Genomic DNA, 15,149 nt, shown 5'->3' on the forward strand with positions numbered 1-15,149 from the left:
TGCCTAGAATGCTGTTGGTGCTTAATAAATGTTGGTCATGTAAATGACTCAATGATGCAAACGTAGAGCCGTCAATAAGGTTTTGATGAAAGATTCACTTATTTCATATGCATTTACGGAGCACCAAAATACGCCAGTCCCTGTTCCAGGCAGTGGGAAAGAGGCTGGGAACCAAGTACACGTGAAGATAAAGAGAATGACCTGAAAGATAACTCCTTTCCCCCTACTTTTTATATCCCTGATTATTGACAAACTTCTGGCAATGCTCAGGTCCTTGTCTTGTCTTTCCCATATTTCTGGCCCCTTGGCCCTGTCCAGGGCCTGCCTTAGGCTCTGGGACTTATTTTATTGGTCCTCAATAGATCTTTAAATAGCCCTGGGCTAGTTAGTAAACAGTGTATCTCTCAGCTCTCCCATCTGACCTAAACACTCAAAAATAGTTTTTTTTTAAAAACCAATTCCCTAGCTGCAAAGCTGATAAGAACAGATACTACACTTGATCTTAGCCAAAAGACCAAGAAGCGATCCCAGTTCCCTAGCTATCGAAGCTTATACACTTGCATCGTAGCTAGTTCTGGAGACCAAATCCTCATGTTTCTCTCGGACCCAGATGGAATTTAGATGAAAATGAAAAGCTGCCTTAAAGGACAACAGAAGTGGCTGAAGAACCCTAGGTGGACATATGTGGAGAGGGGAGGGGCAGAGATAGGAGCATTCCAAATGGAAGAGCATTAGAGAGTCTCACGGTTTCATGGGAGTCTCCTCTGTTTCTCCCACAATGGCTGGCATTCTTCAGATTTCATCGTGGGAGAGTCCTGAAGAACATGGGCTTGGCAGATGGCAGTTCCCACGTTGTTATATTTGCAGAAATGGGAAGAACCGGCACAGAGAAGGGAGTGATATTTTTCCCCCGTGTGGCCCCACAGGACTGAGCGGGGCTCTCTGGGTCCAAGTTACAGAGAGGGAACTTCTTCCTTAGCTCAAGGGAAACCCTTTTTGTTGTCTAACAGTGAAGTACGCACAGAATTAATGAGCTCCCTGCTATTGGAAGTTCTCAAGGAGAGAGACTAGATGGAAAGTTAGGGGGTTGCTGAGGTGGCTTTTACCTCAAATGACCTCTGAAAGTTGAGATGAACTGTGGTTCATGCATTCCTCTGTCTGACAATGCTTCTGGTCATTGGGCACTGGGGTATCTGGTTTTTTTTTTTTTCATTTTTTTAATAATAATTTTTTATTATGTTATGTTAGTCACCATACAGTACATCCTTAGTTTTCGATGTAGTGTTCCATGATTCATTGTTTGCGTATAACACCCGGTGCTCCATGCAATACGTGCCTCCTTAATACCCATCACCAGCCTATCCCAATCCCCCACTCACCTCCCCTCTGAAGCCCTCAGTTTGTATCCCAGAGTCCATAGTCTCTCATGGTTCATTCCTCCTTCCATTTACCCCCCTTCATTCTTCCCTTCCTTCTCCTACCAATCTCCCTGCTATTTCTTATGTTCCATAAATGAGTGAAACCATATGATAATTGTCTTTCTCTGCTTGACTTACTTCACTTAGCATAATCTCCTCCAGTCCCATCCATGTTGCTGCAAATGTTGGGTAATCGTTCTTTCTGATGGCTGAGAAATATTCCATTGTATATATGGACCACATCTTCTTAATCCATTCGTCTGTTGAAGGGCATCTCGGCTCCTTCCACAATTTAGCTATTGTGGACAATGCTGCTATGAACATTGGGGTGCATATGGCCCTTCTCTTCACTACGTCTGTATCTTTGGGGTATGTCAGAGCTGCTGAACTGCTCCTTTCTGGTTTCTGTCTGCCAGGGTCTGAAATTGCTAAGCGTAGCCTATGGAGGGCAAGTTGGCTCAACCTTCCCCGCCAGCAGACCAAAGATGGCAGCTCCTGGAGGTTGCATGAGAGGTAATTTAAGACAGCAGGAGAACTTGTGGTCATGTAGCCAAGTTTTGCGGACTGCCAAACGGCTGGATGCATACCTGCCATTCCTGGTCATCTCTGTTCTTTTTCCCTTGCATATTCTAAACAGAAGCCTTTTGGCTCAAATCCTTCCTCTTGCTATAGTTCCCATCAGTCTTCTCTCTTTCTTTACCTTGTAATGGTTCTGAACACTGGCTCCTTCCCTTTTCTATGAAATAGGCTTTTCTAGGATTCTGTTATTCATTAAAACAGGGCAGTGGGGCATGAGGGGTGAGCTAAAGGTGTCCAGGAAGTCTGCTTTTCCCTGGCCCCTTCCCTTATTCTATCAGCTGGTAGGATGCTGAAATTCCATGGGACTTTGTTAAAATGTAAAGACCGTCCCACCCCCACCCGGGAGGCAGTCACCCAAATAACAGTTAGACTCCAACTATATAGTGCAGAGTGTTTGTTCCAATTCTTTTCCTCTGAGAGTATGGGGCCCTGGGTGGGAAGCTGAGAAGAAAGAGGGAGCTATCGGGGTCTTACTGCAGAACAGGGAAGGAAGCCACGAGGGCTGGGAGGTTCCAGACTGGTAAACTGTCTCACTTGAAAGGGGTCTAGTCTGACTTCCTCTTTGTGCAGATGGGGAAACCAAGGACCATGGAGGCAAACAGATTTGACCAACATCATGGGTGACAAAGGCACACTCTCATCTTTCCCTGGTTTGCCTTTAGGATTCCTGAATTCTTTTCCAGGATGAAAGTGAGATTCTTCAAGTTGGAAAGTGTGGGTAAACGATGGTTACTGCAGTATTGCAGAATGACAGAAAACATCATAGGTCTATATCTCGATTTGAAGCTCTGTCAAGGCCAATCAGTGCTCCTTCTCTGGTTCATCTATTTTGGAAAAAAAAAAAAGAATAGTAATTTCCTCTTTCATAGAAATTGTAGGAAACATGAAAGGATGCTCTTGGGTTTCTAGCTCTGGATGCCAGATCTTATATTACACATCCTCTCAGGCCCTTATCTGTAACATTTTTGCCTATGGAATTCCTAGCATGAAGTTGGTATTCCCCACATGCTTTCAAAGTAGGCTAAAAGTCCACCGTTCACACTTGTGGGAAGCTGTCGGGTGGGGAGAGGAAGTAGATTGAGATCCTAAAGACATTGCCTACTATTCTATGGATTCACTATGCATCTTGTAATAGGACTTCCCAGACAAATGACAGATATTGGGACCATATACTGCTCATCCCAGGGGCTCAGTGGGACGACAGCAAGATGTCCTTGCCCGTCTAGGACTCAAGCTGTCCTGTATAACCATATCACCACTGAGCAGAACAGAGGCTCAAAATGGTCTTGTAATCCCTTTCTCCTTTGGAGGAGATTGTCAGTGTTTTTTTTCAACACTTTCAAAATCGCAATTGTTTATGGTAACTAGAGATGGTAGAACCTGGCTGAGGGGGGAAGGCTGAGTTTTATCTAACCCCTAATTTAGTTCTCTTAAGTTTGTCCAAGTTCCTGAGACGCTTTTCCCCTGTAAGTTAAACCATTGTTTGTCAAGGGAAATATAAATTAAGAGCTCTATTTTCTGAGTTAAATGGAAACTTGGTCCAGGGAAGCAGATTCTTGCTATGCTCCTCAGATCTCCAATATAACATAGGAACCAGAGTCAGTGTATGACTTAGACTTGATGAATTCTGAAGGAATCCAAAACTCAAGGAATGTGGGAGTTATGCAGAGCCAGGAACCCAGCCTAGGTTTGACTCATCAGAGCTTTTCATAATCAGGTCGGAAATTCCATGGCATTATTGAAAGGAGCAAATCTCTTTCCCTTTACACAAAATGGATTCTGAAACTATCCATATCCTCTAATTGAACTCCTGGATGGATGAGCCAAATGTTATGCCCAGACCAAGAACAGTGACGCCCTGGTCATCCCCATGTTTATTGTAGAAGGGCAGCTAAACTTCTAGTACCACATCAACTGTCCAATTATGGATCTCTAGATTGTATGATTTGGAAGACACGCAATTAAGGGGATAGCTCTGGCCAAACTTGAGTTTGTAAAACTGGTATGAAGCCAAAGAAGTAATACAAACCTCCTTCAATTTCTCTTTGCAGGGCTAGCAATCATGCTTTGTAGACTCAAAGCCTTTACAGTAAAGGCAGAGATATGGGAAATCACGTGCTTTCACGGACACTCACAAAACACTATAAATCCATCTTACGCACCTCCCCGACCTGATGACCAAGCCAGCAAGCCCAGCATTTCCCATGGTTACCTTCACAGACCTCAGAAAACATGAAGAACAGATGATGAGCAAAACTATTACAAAGCATTAATGGGCTGAAAACAACAGCCCTATTTAGCTAAATTATTAAAAGCCACACAGATAATTCAAATAAGTCCCCCTGGGATAGTATTTTTCAAGAGTGGTCAGTGGCTGACCACCATTTAAAAAACACACTTGGGGTTAAAATGCAGATGTCAGGATTCTACATCCAAATCCACTGAACTCAAGTTTCTGGGGGTGGGCGGTGGGTCCAGGGATCTGCATTTTGAACAAAACGTTGCCATAGACTGAATTGATGGTCAGCTTTGCACATCTATGTACTATGATTTTTATTTTTTTATTTTTAGTTTTTAAAGATTTTATTTATTTATTTGACAGAGAGACAGAGACAGCCAGCAAGAGAGGGAACATAGGCAGGGGGAGTGGGAGAGGAAGAGGCAGGCTCCCAGCAGAGGAGCCTGATGCGGGGCTCGATCCCATAACGCAAGGATCACGCCCTGAGCCGAAGGCAGACGTTTAACGACTGAGCCACTCAGGTGCCCCTGTACTATGATTTTTAAATACAGTAAATGCTGTTGGGATGAACAAAAACAACTCAATTCAGAAATGCTGAATTTACATAGCTTTGCATCCTGTTATAGTCTCTTAATCCATAGGTACCAAGCATAAGACAGTGGCTGATGAAATTTCTTGGCTTTAAAAAATGATATTCACACACTTAAAGGCTTGCTCTGCCCAGAGATGTAAAATATACGTTACGTGGCTGCAGCCCTCAACCCACGGCTGTGGCGTGTGGTCCTGCATGCTGTGGCAGGAGCCTGGGTTGTGTTGGAATTAGGAGGTGGGAGGAGGCCTGGGGCTGGCAGAAGTGCTTTGCCTGAGTGATCCGAAGCCTGGAGAATTATGACTCCGGGATGAGGTGGAAATTGGCACCTCATGGCTTTGTGAGGCTACTCTGACTCGTGCCTTACCCTTTCGGGGTGCCAAGTTGCAAGATTAGCTCTATTGCTTTGGGAGTGGACTTGGTGTTTGGAAAACTGGTGACTCCTTGGGGTCAGAGCACCACCACACCCTCTTCCTCCTGCTCTCCGTGTTGACCACCCAGTCTGAGCACACCACCTCCTACTCCTGGGATGGTAATGTGGCCTGACCTCCAAAGCGGAGGGCTGGGAAGTCCTGCGGGCAGTCCTCCTGAGGTTACATCAGGACACGTGTCTTTGAGGCTGTCCTCTGGGGGCTGGCATGAGGAAGTCAGGGGTCTTTTCCAACTCTGTTCCTACTTCAGTTCACTGGACACATGGATGTGTCATCACTCCGCAGGGGCAGTCTCAGAGAAACAAAGCATATATGCCACTCGGATGAATTATGTAATTGTTTCCTAAGAGCTAAAAATGAGAATTTTCTAAAATCATTCTCTCAATGCTAGGGGTATTAAAAGTTCATCACCTCTTTTTTGGATATTTAGAAACATAGTGGAAGAGTTCCAAGAAATTAACTGACTTTTTCCCACTGATATTTACGCCATCCAACCCCCTGACACCTATGTGTGTATGTGCGTGCGTGTGCAAATGTGCACACACATGTATGCACACACACATACACACATGTACACACACATACTCTTTTTGACCTAGTGGAATATTCTCAGGGCAAGGTAAGGCTAACGTCATGTCAGAGAAGAGAAACAAAGGCTATCTTTGGCTGTAGTCTTTTTTAGTATAGAGGTGTAATTGACACATAACATTATATTCGTTTCAGGCATACGACATAATGATTCGACATTAGTATACACGGCAAAATGATCATGACAGTGAATCTACTTACCGTCCATCACCGCATGGAGTTACAAGGCCCATGACCTTAGGGAAATGGAGAGGAGAGGACTCAAAGCATAGTACAAAATGCCTGGGAGAACCATCATGGACAATAACCCCCCCAGGCAGAAGTGGAGAAGGGAACGGACAGGAAAGTCATGAGGTTTTACTTTTGGTGGGTGCCAGAAGGAGAGGTCCTGCTTCTGAGACAGAAGCTCAGGTTAGGAATGTCTGTGCTGTGAGTCTCAGCAGAAAATGCCGTACTGATGTTTCTAGGCCTCGGAATTAGCCCACAGGCAGCAGGATGGGATCTGTATCTGCAAACGGGAGGGCAGGGAGTCCCTGGGCCTGAACTGGAAAGTGGGAGGAGTGAGGGACAGCTCAGCAGCAATCTGCTTGGACCGATGGCCATTGGTGACCAGGTATGCAAAGGGTATTGCTGCAGACACCCAGATGGACAGATGCTTTGAGGCCTAAGGGGCCTCTGTCCTCTGTGAGCCCCAAAGTTAGCTCCTGTCTTGGGGAAAGTGAAGAATTCTTGACAGGATTAAGCATAAGCACATCAGAATAGAACCTGAAACCGTAAATTTAGTTGTTAACCCTCCAAAGGGTATGTTTACTCTATTCCCTGGTGGTGTTCTGAAACCTGGCACCCATTGCACAGGAAACACTACTGAGACTTGGCAGAGCCGGTGGTCGCTCAGTCCCTGTGTCTTTCTTAAACACCTGTGATGGTGTTAGAGGAGGCTCCATGGTCACTTAGGGCTTTGAGACACGTTTTAGTGCGTCAACTCCAGAGTTAGGGCCAAGGAAAGACTATGTTACAGCCTCTTAGTCAGGATATTTTCTCTTGAATCTGCATGATTTGGAAAAAATGTGAGTCAGGACAGATGAGAAAGACAGAGGGAAATGTAACATCTGAATATTCCTAGGTTCGCTCCTTCAGGCCCACAAATGAGCGTCCACTTTAATCCTCTTGTCTTTCATTTAATCCCTCAGATGTGTTCCTTCTAAAAAGCAATTTTGAAGGGGGAGAGGAGTAATCGATTTATGCCATTGTAAAGGGGGCATCCTCCCCAGAAGTCTAGGAAATGTCTTGCAGATTTCAAAGGCTTCTTAACCTTTTCTGACATTTAAAAGCAAACAGAAACGCTGCCAGATAAAAGTGAGCTGAAAACAACGGTCAAGTTGATGTCCAACTGGAAGGAGGCTGGTTCCTCCAAATTCCTTCCCTTTTACACAGTGTCCATTATGAAATGGCACCATAGAACACGGATGTTTCGCTCTTAACACACACACACACACACACACACACACACACCACGCACGTGCGCACCCACACACTAAAGTTGCTCGTCGTGGTTAAAATAAGCCCAGGGCAGACTGTCAACAGGACATGGTCCAGATGATATTTTATCCCTTTTTCTATCATTAGGGTTTAAAGGGTGGGATTTCAAAACTGGGAGGATTAGAACAGAGCAGTTGAGAAATTTACAGCTGAGCCCAGACTCTCACGGACTCTCTCTCTCTGCCCTCCCTCCCCATCTATTTAACAAGTTAGCAGCATGTGGCTTGCCCTTGTTCCAGCAGCGATTATTAAAATGAAAAACACCTTTGGCCATAAACACAAGTGAAAATTGAAACATGCTCATGAAAGTTTATTATTTTTCACTTCAATAACTTCACCCTACGTGGAGAACTTTATTTGCCTCGGGAGGTCTTTGGGTTAGGTAATGAAAAAACATGGGGGGGTTAGGAGATCCCAAGTCATCAGGGTTGGGAAGCAGCTGGGGTGGCTTGCACCTTGGCCTTGGGCTTCAGTGCTGCTCAGGCATGGAGGCTGTCATGAGCTGGAGCCCGCTTCCCCTCTCTCTTTCTCGTTGGGGCTGCCCTGCCTTAAGGGTCATGTCCAGGGAGCTGGGCACTGAGCTGGTTTGAAGCCATTATGCCCCTCTGCTGGTTTGCTGGCCCTGCATTCAAGTCATCTGGCTGATTCTATAGGCTTCCTGCTGCTTGGCTTTGACTTAAGGCACTTTTAGCCCCTCACTGGAATCTTCCACACTCCCAAATTCAAAAGGGATCTGGGAAGGGGTGGGAAGGCAGATAGTGAGTGGGCAATGAAGAAACACGGGAATGAGAGGAGGCCTCCAATTGAAGAGGAGTAGTTCAATGGGGGATAATTTACTTCTGAGAAAAGGCTTGACTGTAATACCTGGAATGATCTTTATTTCTAGGTAAAGAGAAAAAGGATTTGAAATACAAGAAGTGGACCTTGCTTTATGCAAGAGGGAAATCAACTTCTCCATTCACATGAGTTATTTTAGGTTTTTTTCTCACTTGCAGCCAAACCTGGTCCTAAATATACAGGCACCTATTACAGGGTAGAGGCTGTCTGGTGTAGAGACTGAGCACAATGTTTGAGGCTAAGGCTTCCAGGACCAGTGTGATAATCTTTCTCCATAACATTCTTGGGGACCAAGACCCCATAGAGCTCATCACTCCACCATCCTTGGAATATGGCCCTTGTCATCATGGCCCAAGATAGTGCCATCCATATTCAAGGCAGCAGATGGAGAAAGGGATGATAAAGAATGGGCCAACGGGGCAGGCCATCTGTCTCCCAAGGAAGGTTCCAAGGGGCTGCTATGTGCACTTGAATTTATATTTTACCGGCAAGAAGTTAGCCCCTTGGCCACACTTAACGCAATGGAGGCTGGAAAATTAATCTTTATTATGGGGAGCAATATGATTAGCTAAAAATCTTATTAAGGAAGAAAGACAAGTTGCTGGAGGAAACGAGAAGTGTCTCCCACCACAGTTGACAGGAGCCCAGTCCTTGCTTGTCTTTTTTTTTTTTTTTTTTTTTAAGATTTTATTTATTTGAGAGAGAGAGAGAAAGAGAACAAGTGGGGAGGGGAGTGACAGAAGGAGAGAGAGAAGCAGACTCCCTGCTGAGCATGGAGCTCAACGTGGGGCTCGATCCCAGGACCCTGGGATCATGACCTGAGCTGAAGGAGGGTGCTTAACCATCTGAGTCACCCAGGAGCCCCTAGTCCTTGCCTGTCTTAATGGCCTGTGTTGGGCTGGTCATTCTGTTCCTTCCATTGTTCCATGAATCTATGTCCTTATCATGGCCTCATTAATTTCATCTCTGTGACTTTTTGTCAGTGTTGCTTCTCTGTGCTTTCACACAGATTCCCGTTCTTTGTCCCATCAAAATTTTCCTCGAGGCAACTTTGTCTGAAACCTGCCAGCCTCATACTGTAGACTCAGAATGCAGAGCCAAGAATATGGAGAGAAAAATGTCAAGTCTGTTGACCCCTTTTGTGGCTTTACCACAATTTGTTGTTGTTGTTGTTGTTGTTGTTGTTGTTGTTGTTGTGAGGATCCGGGCACAGGAATGTGTGCCATTTTACATAGCTTATTCTGTACTCATCAATGTGGTATAAACCCAGCTCGCTTCTCAGAGCCTTCCTGGGAATGGATTGAGACCAGAATCTCCTTTGGATTCTGCCTGGCTCAGGAACTGGTGTGTTGTTTCCCTGGGGGGCTGTATGGTTTCAGCCCCTCATCCTGGGTAGCATGACTCATATCCCATCACATCTCCCTCTTGCTTGCTCGTTCTCTCCCGGCTGCCTCTCTCCTGTCCATGTGAGGCATTTCTGGCTGCCTCCCTTTCCAGCATAATTAAATCCAGTAGGCCTTCCAGTTGACCTCATGAGTGTGAGTTAAGCCCATTTATGAAATATGAAATGATCCCAAATGCTCATGATCCAGCTTTCCCAGGGGGCTGTGGAGGCGGGTCATATGCTAAGAGCTTCCTGCTGGACGTGCTGCAGGGAAGGCAGATGTGGCGTCCCTGGAGATAAGCAGTGCCTTCCATGGACTGATCTCTGGTCTCAAGTGGCAGCGATGATTCTCAGTGTTCCCTAAGAGCCTTCCATCATCTCCCCGTCTCATTTCTCTCTCCACTTGAGGGTACTTGCTCTTATTTTAAGCAAGCGAGAAAAGCCAAGATAATGTCATGTCACATTGGGCTAATGCTTTGTGTTGAACTCTTCATTTTAATTGGAGGCAATGGGACAGAATTTAATGAACTGATCTATATGCTCAAAGGCGTTGCTTGCATGCCTCGGTGACAGGTCTGGGTTTATTCTGTCCCAAGATTCAAGGTTACCTTGGCCTCAAAAAGAGAACGGGGGAAAGTATGAATGACTCAAGGCAAATCAGCTCCACTGGGGAAACAGAGTTCAAAGACCCTTTGCTCATATGGGATAGTTGGGACACAATCATGAAGTACATCGGAGACAAGGCCTGGGTAAAGTAGACATCACTCATTACTTGGCTGTTTGTACTTTTGTAGAGGAAAAGGGACTTCTGCTGCATCCCCCAGCAGGAAACAGAATTGAAAGAACACTTCTGGCTCCTCCCTCCATAGCCCTCACCTGTTGCCTGAGCCCTCTTTCTGACAAGCAAGGAGGGAGAATGACTCACTGATTAGGCGAGATCATGTCCAAGGTCACTGCTTTTGGTGGCCTTCCTCTCATGGTAACTAGCTCAAAATTGTGCTCTGCCTTCTCTACTAGTCCCAGATAGATCCTTGTATCTGTATTATGGGGTGTGGGAGAGGGTGGTAGAAAGGAAGTTTCCTATAGAACTTTCTGAACCAAAGAAGGTTTGAGTCACGTCCTCCAACACAGTAAACCAGAACCCCTCTATTTGGGGGCAGGGAAACAAAGCTAATGCTTACTTTGATCCTCATCTGAGTCCTGGTTTCAATTTTGTAGGAACCTGGGGGTGGGGGAAAGAAGGCATGACAACAATTGGCTGTATGCCTGGCCTGCAGGCCCCACTTCGAAAAGGCCCTCCTGGCGTAAGGTTCCTGTTGAGTGTTTCTTCTTCACTCCAGGATAATTCTGTCATCTTCTGTTGTACTTACGAATAGGGAGGGAGGGCAGTAAGGGAAGGCATTAAGGACAAGAAAGGTAACTTACAGTGGGAAAGTTTTGTGGGACAAAGTGTTCAAGTGAGCAGAAGTGTGTTGAGGAAGCTGACAATTCATCTTCTGTCAGTCCTGGACTTGAATCCTGATCTCACTTCCTTCTAGCTGTGTGGCCTCACAAAAATTCTCTGACTCCTCTGTGCCTCAATTCTCCAAGCTGTAAAATGGGTGAATTATAGTGCTTACCCCATGGGATTGTTTTGAGGGTTAAATAAGTTACATAGCGTCAGATGCTTAGAAGGTGTTGGGTAAGTATTGGCTGTCACCATAGTCATTCTCCCCACTGTCACATTATCACGCATGTGGCATTTCTAGACATAGGCTTAGGTCTGGCTTAACTGGTGAACAGGAGTCAGGTCTTACTCTCTGAAGGAGTTGCAGGGATAGTGTCAAGGTTATGGACTAAGAAGTGACATGCTTGAGTTCTAGTCCTTGCATGTGGCCTTTGGCAATGATTTCCTCTCTGAGTCTCAGTTTACATAGTTTTTGTGTTTTTTTATAATAATATTTTTTATTACATTATGTTAGTCACCATACAGTACATCCCTAGTTTTTGATGTAAAGTTCCATGATTCATTACTTGCGTATAACACCCAGTGCACATTGCAATACGTGCCCTCCTTAATACCCATCACCAGTCTATCCCAATCCCCCACCGCCCCCGAAGACCTCAGTTTGTTTCCCAGAGTACATAGTTTCTTGTGGATCATTCCCCCTTCTGTTTACCGCCTCTTTCTTCTTCTCTTTCCTCTCCTACGGATCTTCCAGTTTACATAGTTGTAAATAAGACGTTTGGTGTTCAGTGGCTCCTGGGGCTTGTCTGGAGACTGGGGCTGGGCTGGCCACCTGAGACTTACCTGGGAGCTTTTCACCAATGCAGATTTCCTGCCCACCCCCATCAGGATTCTGATTAGGTGGGTCTGGGTGGCTTGGGAGCCTGGGTTCTTACCAAGTTTATGCTGCACTCCCCATGTACCGCCCTTGCATCTGGGCATCACCATGGCCCCAGGGCATCCTTGGGGCCTAAGCTCTTAAATGCCCTGGTTGTGTTGCAAGAGGAATGTGAAGGGATGGAAGGAGGGGGCGATTTGAAAAACAAGTGACGGAGTAGAAGTTAGTTGGCAGAAATTGAGTGAAGGATTATCCTTTACCATTTTGCTCATTCAAAAACCAAGGGTTTCAGCCCAAATGCATAACAGACCTCAATTCTGCATTTCACCAGAGCCAGTCTGGTCCATTCTCCTCTGTTCTGGGACACAGAGCCAGGAACTGTTGTCACTGCCAACAGCAGGTCCCCGGAGGAAGAGGAACTGCCCCAGATAAGCACGAGGAATCCTCTTCCCAAGGCCCGTTCCCAACAGCTCTCTGTCCCTTGGCCAAACGTTCATTTGATTAACCAGGATCTTTGGCGACCAGGAGCAGCAAAGAGCATCCATCTTGTCACTCCAGCACGGGGTGAGGCTGTTCTCAAACTATCCCATCTCTGAGAGTCTTTCCTTGGCAAACAAGATGGTTTTGCTGTAATCCCACAGTGTTTTTCTCTTTAATCCAAAGAATGAAACAGGAAAACAAAAACAAAACAAAACAAAATGGTTCCTTCCACCATATAAACTGGAACCTCTTTCATCCATTGAATGACATGGTTTCTTGCTTCTTCCCTTCACCATGGGGACAGGGTGGAGCCCACATTCCCTTAAGGAACCCAAGGTCACGACATTCATGGTGAACACACTGCAGCCTCTAGAATGCATTTCCAGTTAACACACACAAAGCGTTTCCTACTGTCTCTTAAATTATGGTTCTATATTTATCGCTGCCAGACCCTCCCTCCCTTCCCAGCGCCCCTCACAGTCCCCGCTCTTCCTTTAATCGTTTGCAGAAACTGTTTCCATTCTTTCCTTCCATTTTCGGAACGAATTTTGTTATAAGAAGAATGTAATTGTTGCTAACATTTTGATTTCCCTGTTCAGAGAGATTTACATGATGCTGAGGTTTTGCGATATAATTCCTCATTTGCTTCCAAGTTTTCTGTTGGGCGTTTAATCTGTGCAGAATTTCATTATCGTCTGATTTACTGTGGCCTCAACATAAGGAAAGACTTTTCAAATGTCAACTTTTTTCCTCTTTCCCTTCCCGTCTCTCTCTGTCATCCTTCTGCACATGCACGCACGCGCGCGCGCACACACACACACACACTCACGCATGTGTGTTCATGTATATTTCTCTGTCCCTCCCCTCCTTTTTTCTCTTTATCCCCCACTTCCCTCCCTCTGTCTCTCTGTCTTTCTCTCATATCTTCTCTCCATCTCCCCCCCCCACCAACATTTTTGAATTTCAGGGTTCATATCTAATGGATTGACTTCTTGGCTTTGTCCACCATTCCCAATCATTCTTCAGAGGACTCCTCTGAGTACAGAACCTGTAAGGGTCTATTCTCTGGGAGACAAGGGAGCCTCTCCTGTTAGGGGAGTTATATGGGGGATCCAGACAATGGCCCCAAAAGTCCTATTGAATCCCAAGACTTAAATTATGGTTCCATATTTATCACAGGGGTCTGACCCTGAGTCTACAAGAAGATGAAGATGGGCCTCAGGTTTCTAAGGAGACAGAGTCAGGAAAACTTAAAGAGCATGTTTTTTGCATGATAGTTACATAATGGTAATCCTATAGTGTGTGTGTGTGCAGTTGTGAGTGAGTGTGTGTACGTGTATGTGTGTGTAGAGACAGAGAAAGAGAGAGTAGAATTCCCATAAGTCAGCAGGACTCCTCCTCTGCTACTTGTCCCCATAGACGCGTCAGGCCCTTAGAAGGCAGATGTACACAGGGTAGGGCTGTGGATTTTCACAGAGGTAAGGGATTGGGTTCCTCAAACTCCACCCAAAGGTAAATTTTTGTCATCCATGTTCAGTTTCAGGACCCCTTCTCTTTTTAACTGTTTTCCTAATACTCATTTCCTCCACATTTTTAGTGACTTTTTCCCTTCGTTTTAACCCCCTGCACTTGTACTCCTTTCTCTTCTCTTTTCCTCCTCTTAGACCATTTCTTTTTTTTATTATAATAATATTTTTATTATATTATGTTAGTCACCATACAGTACATCCCCGGTTTTCGATGTAAGGCTCGATGATTCATTAGTTGTGTATAACACCCAGTGCACCATGCAATACGTGCCCTCCTTACTACCCATCACCGGTCTATCCCATTCCCCCACCCCCTCCCCTCTGAGGCCCTCAGTTTGTTTCTCAGAGTCCATAGTCTCTCATGCTTCATGCTTCTTAGACCATTTCTATCCTATGACTTGCCTCTGCCTCCTCCCTTGTCAAAATTTATCCATTCCATGTGGCTTGCCTCTCTGACTCCCAAGGCTTCTTTCTTTCTGGTGGTGTGACTGGGGGACTAAGAAGTTGATGTGTCACATTTTCACATTCTAATTAAGGCAGGCAGACCCAGAGAAGCATGCTGGCTGGTGGGAAATCGAGGTGCTTATAAAGCCCACCAAAGGGTATGAATAGACAGAAACCACTTAGGTCCTCTCCAGTCACACTTTGCCTAAAAAATTCCGAGGGCACTTTGCCTTATTAAACCAGGGAGACAAAAATCTCCAATGGCTAGCCAGAGAAGGTGCTTCCCACTTGGAATCTCCCATTGATTGTTAAGACCATTTTGCTAGAGTTCTCTTTTGCTCTCTTAAGACTTTAGGATTCCTACCCTGTCCTTATTTGTCAAAAGTGCGTGGGTGCCTGCTCTGCTTCTCCCTCTTTGAAGCTCTCACTAGCTGCTTGATGTATTCTGATGGACTTCACTAAATTCCCAGCTTCAGGAACCTGGAACAGGAGTGAACTCATTCTTTGTTTTTAACTCTTGAGACAGCTGTGTCATAATCTACATAATCTGGGCTGAGCTGAAGGATTCAGGAATGCCAGAAGCCAGGAGAATTGAAAATGATATTCCTCCATTATGGGGTTACTGTTGGCCCAAGGAAGCCCCTACATTTTCATCTTAACTCAGGGTCTACCTGGTAATTGGTTGAGAAGAACCCCCAAATCAGGTCAATTGAAAACTGACCTAGTGTGGTGGTTACATACCGTGTCAGCGAATTATTTGGCATTCCT

General features: G+C 45.4%; 1 pseudogene; it reads right to left on the reverse strand.

Moving 5' to 3' along the window:
* Positions 1-390: 390 nt before the first annotated feature.
* On the reverse strand, positions 391-526 carry LOC121099937 (annotated as a pseudogene).
* Between the last annotated feature and the right edge of the window lie 14,623 nt (positions 527-15,149).

The sequence above is a fragment of the Ursus maritimus genome, unplaced genomic scaffold (genome assembly GCF_017311325.1).
Source record: "Ursus maritimus isolate PB19 unplaced genomic scaffold, ASM1731132v1 scaffold_1, whole genome shotgun sequence".
NCBI lineage: Eukaryota > Metazoa > Chordata > Mammalia > Carnivora > Ursidae > Ursus > Ursus maritimus.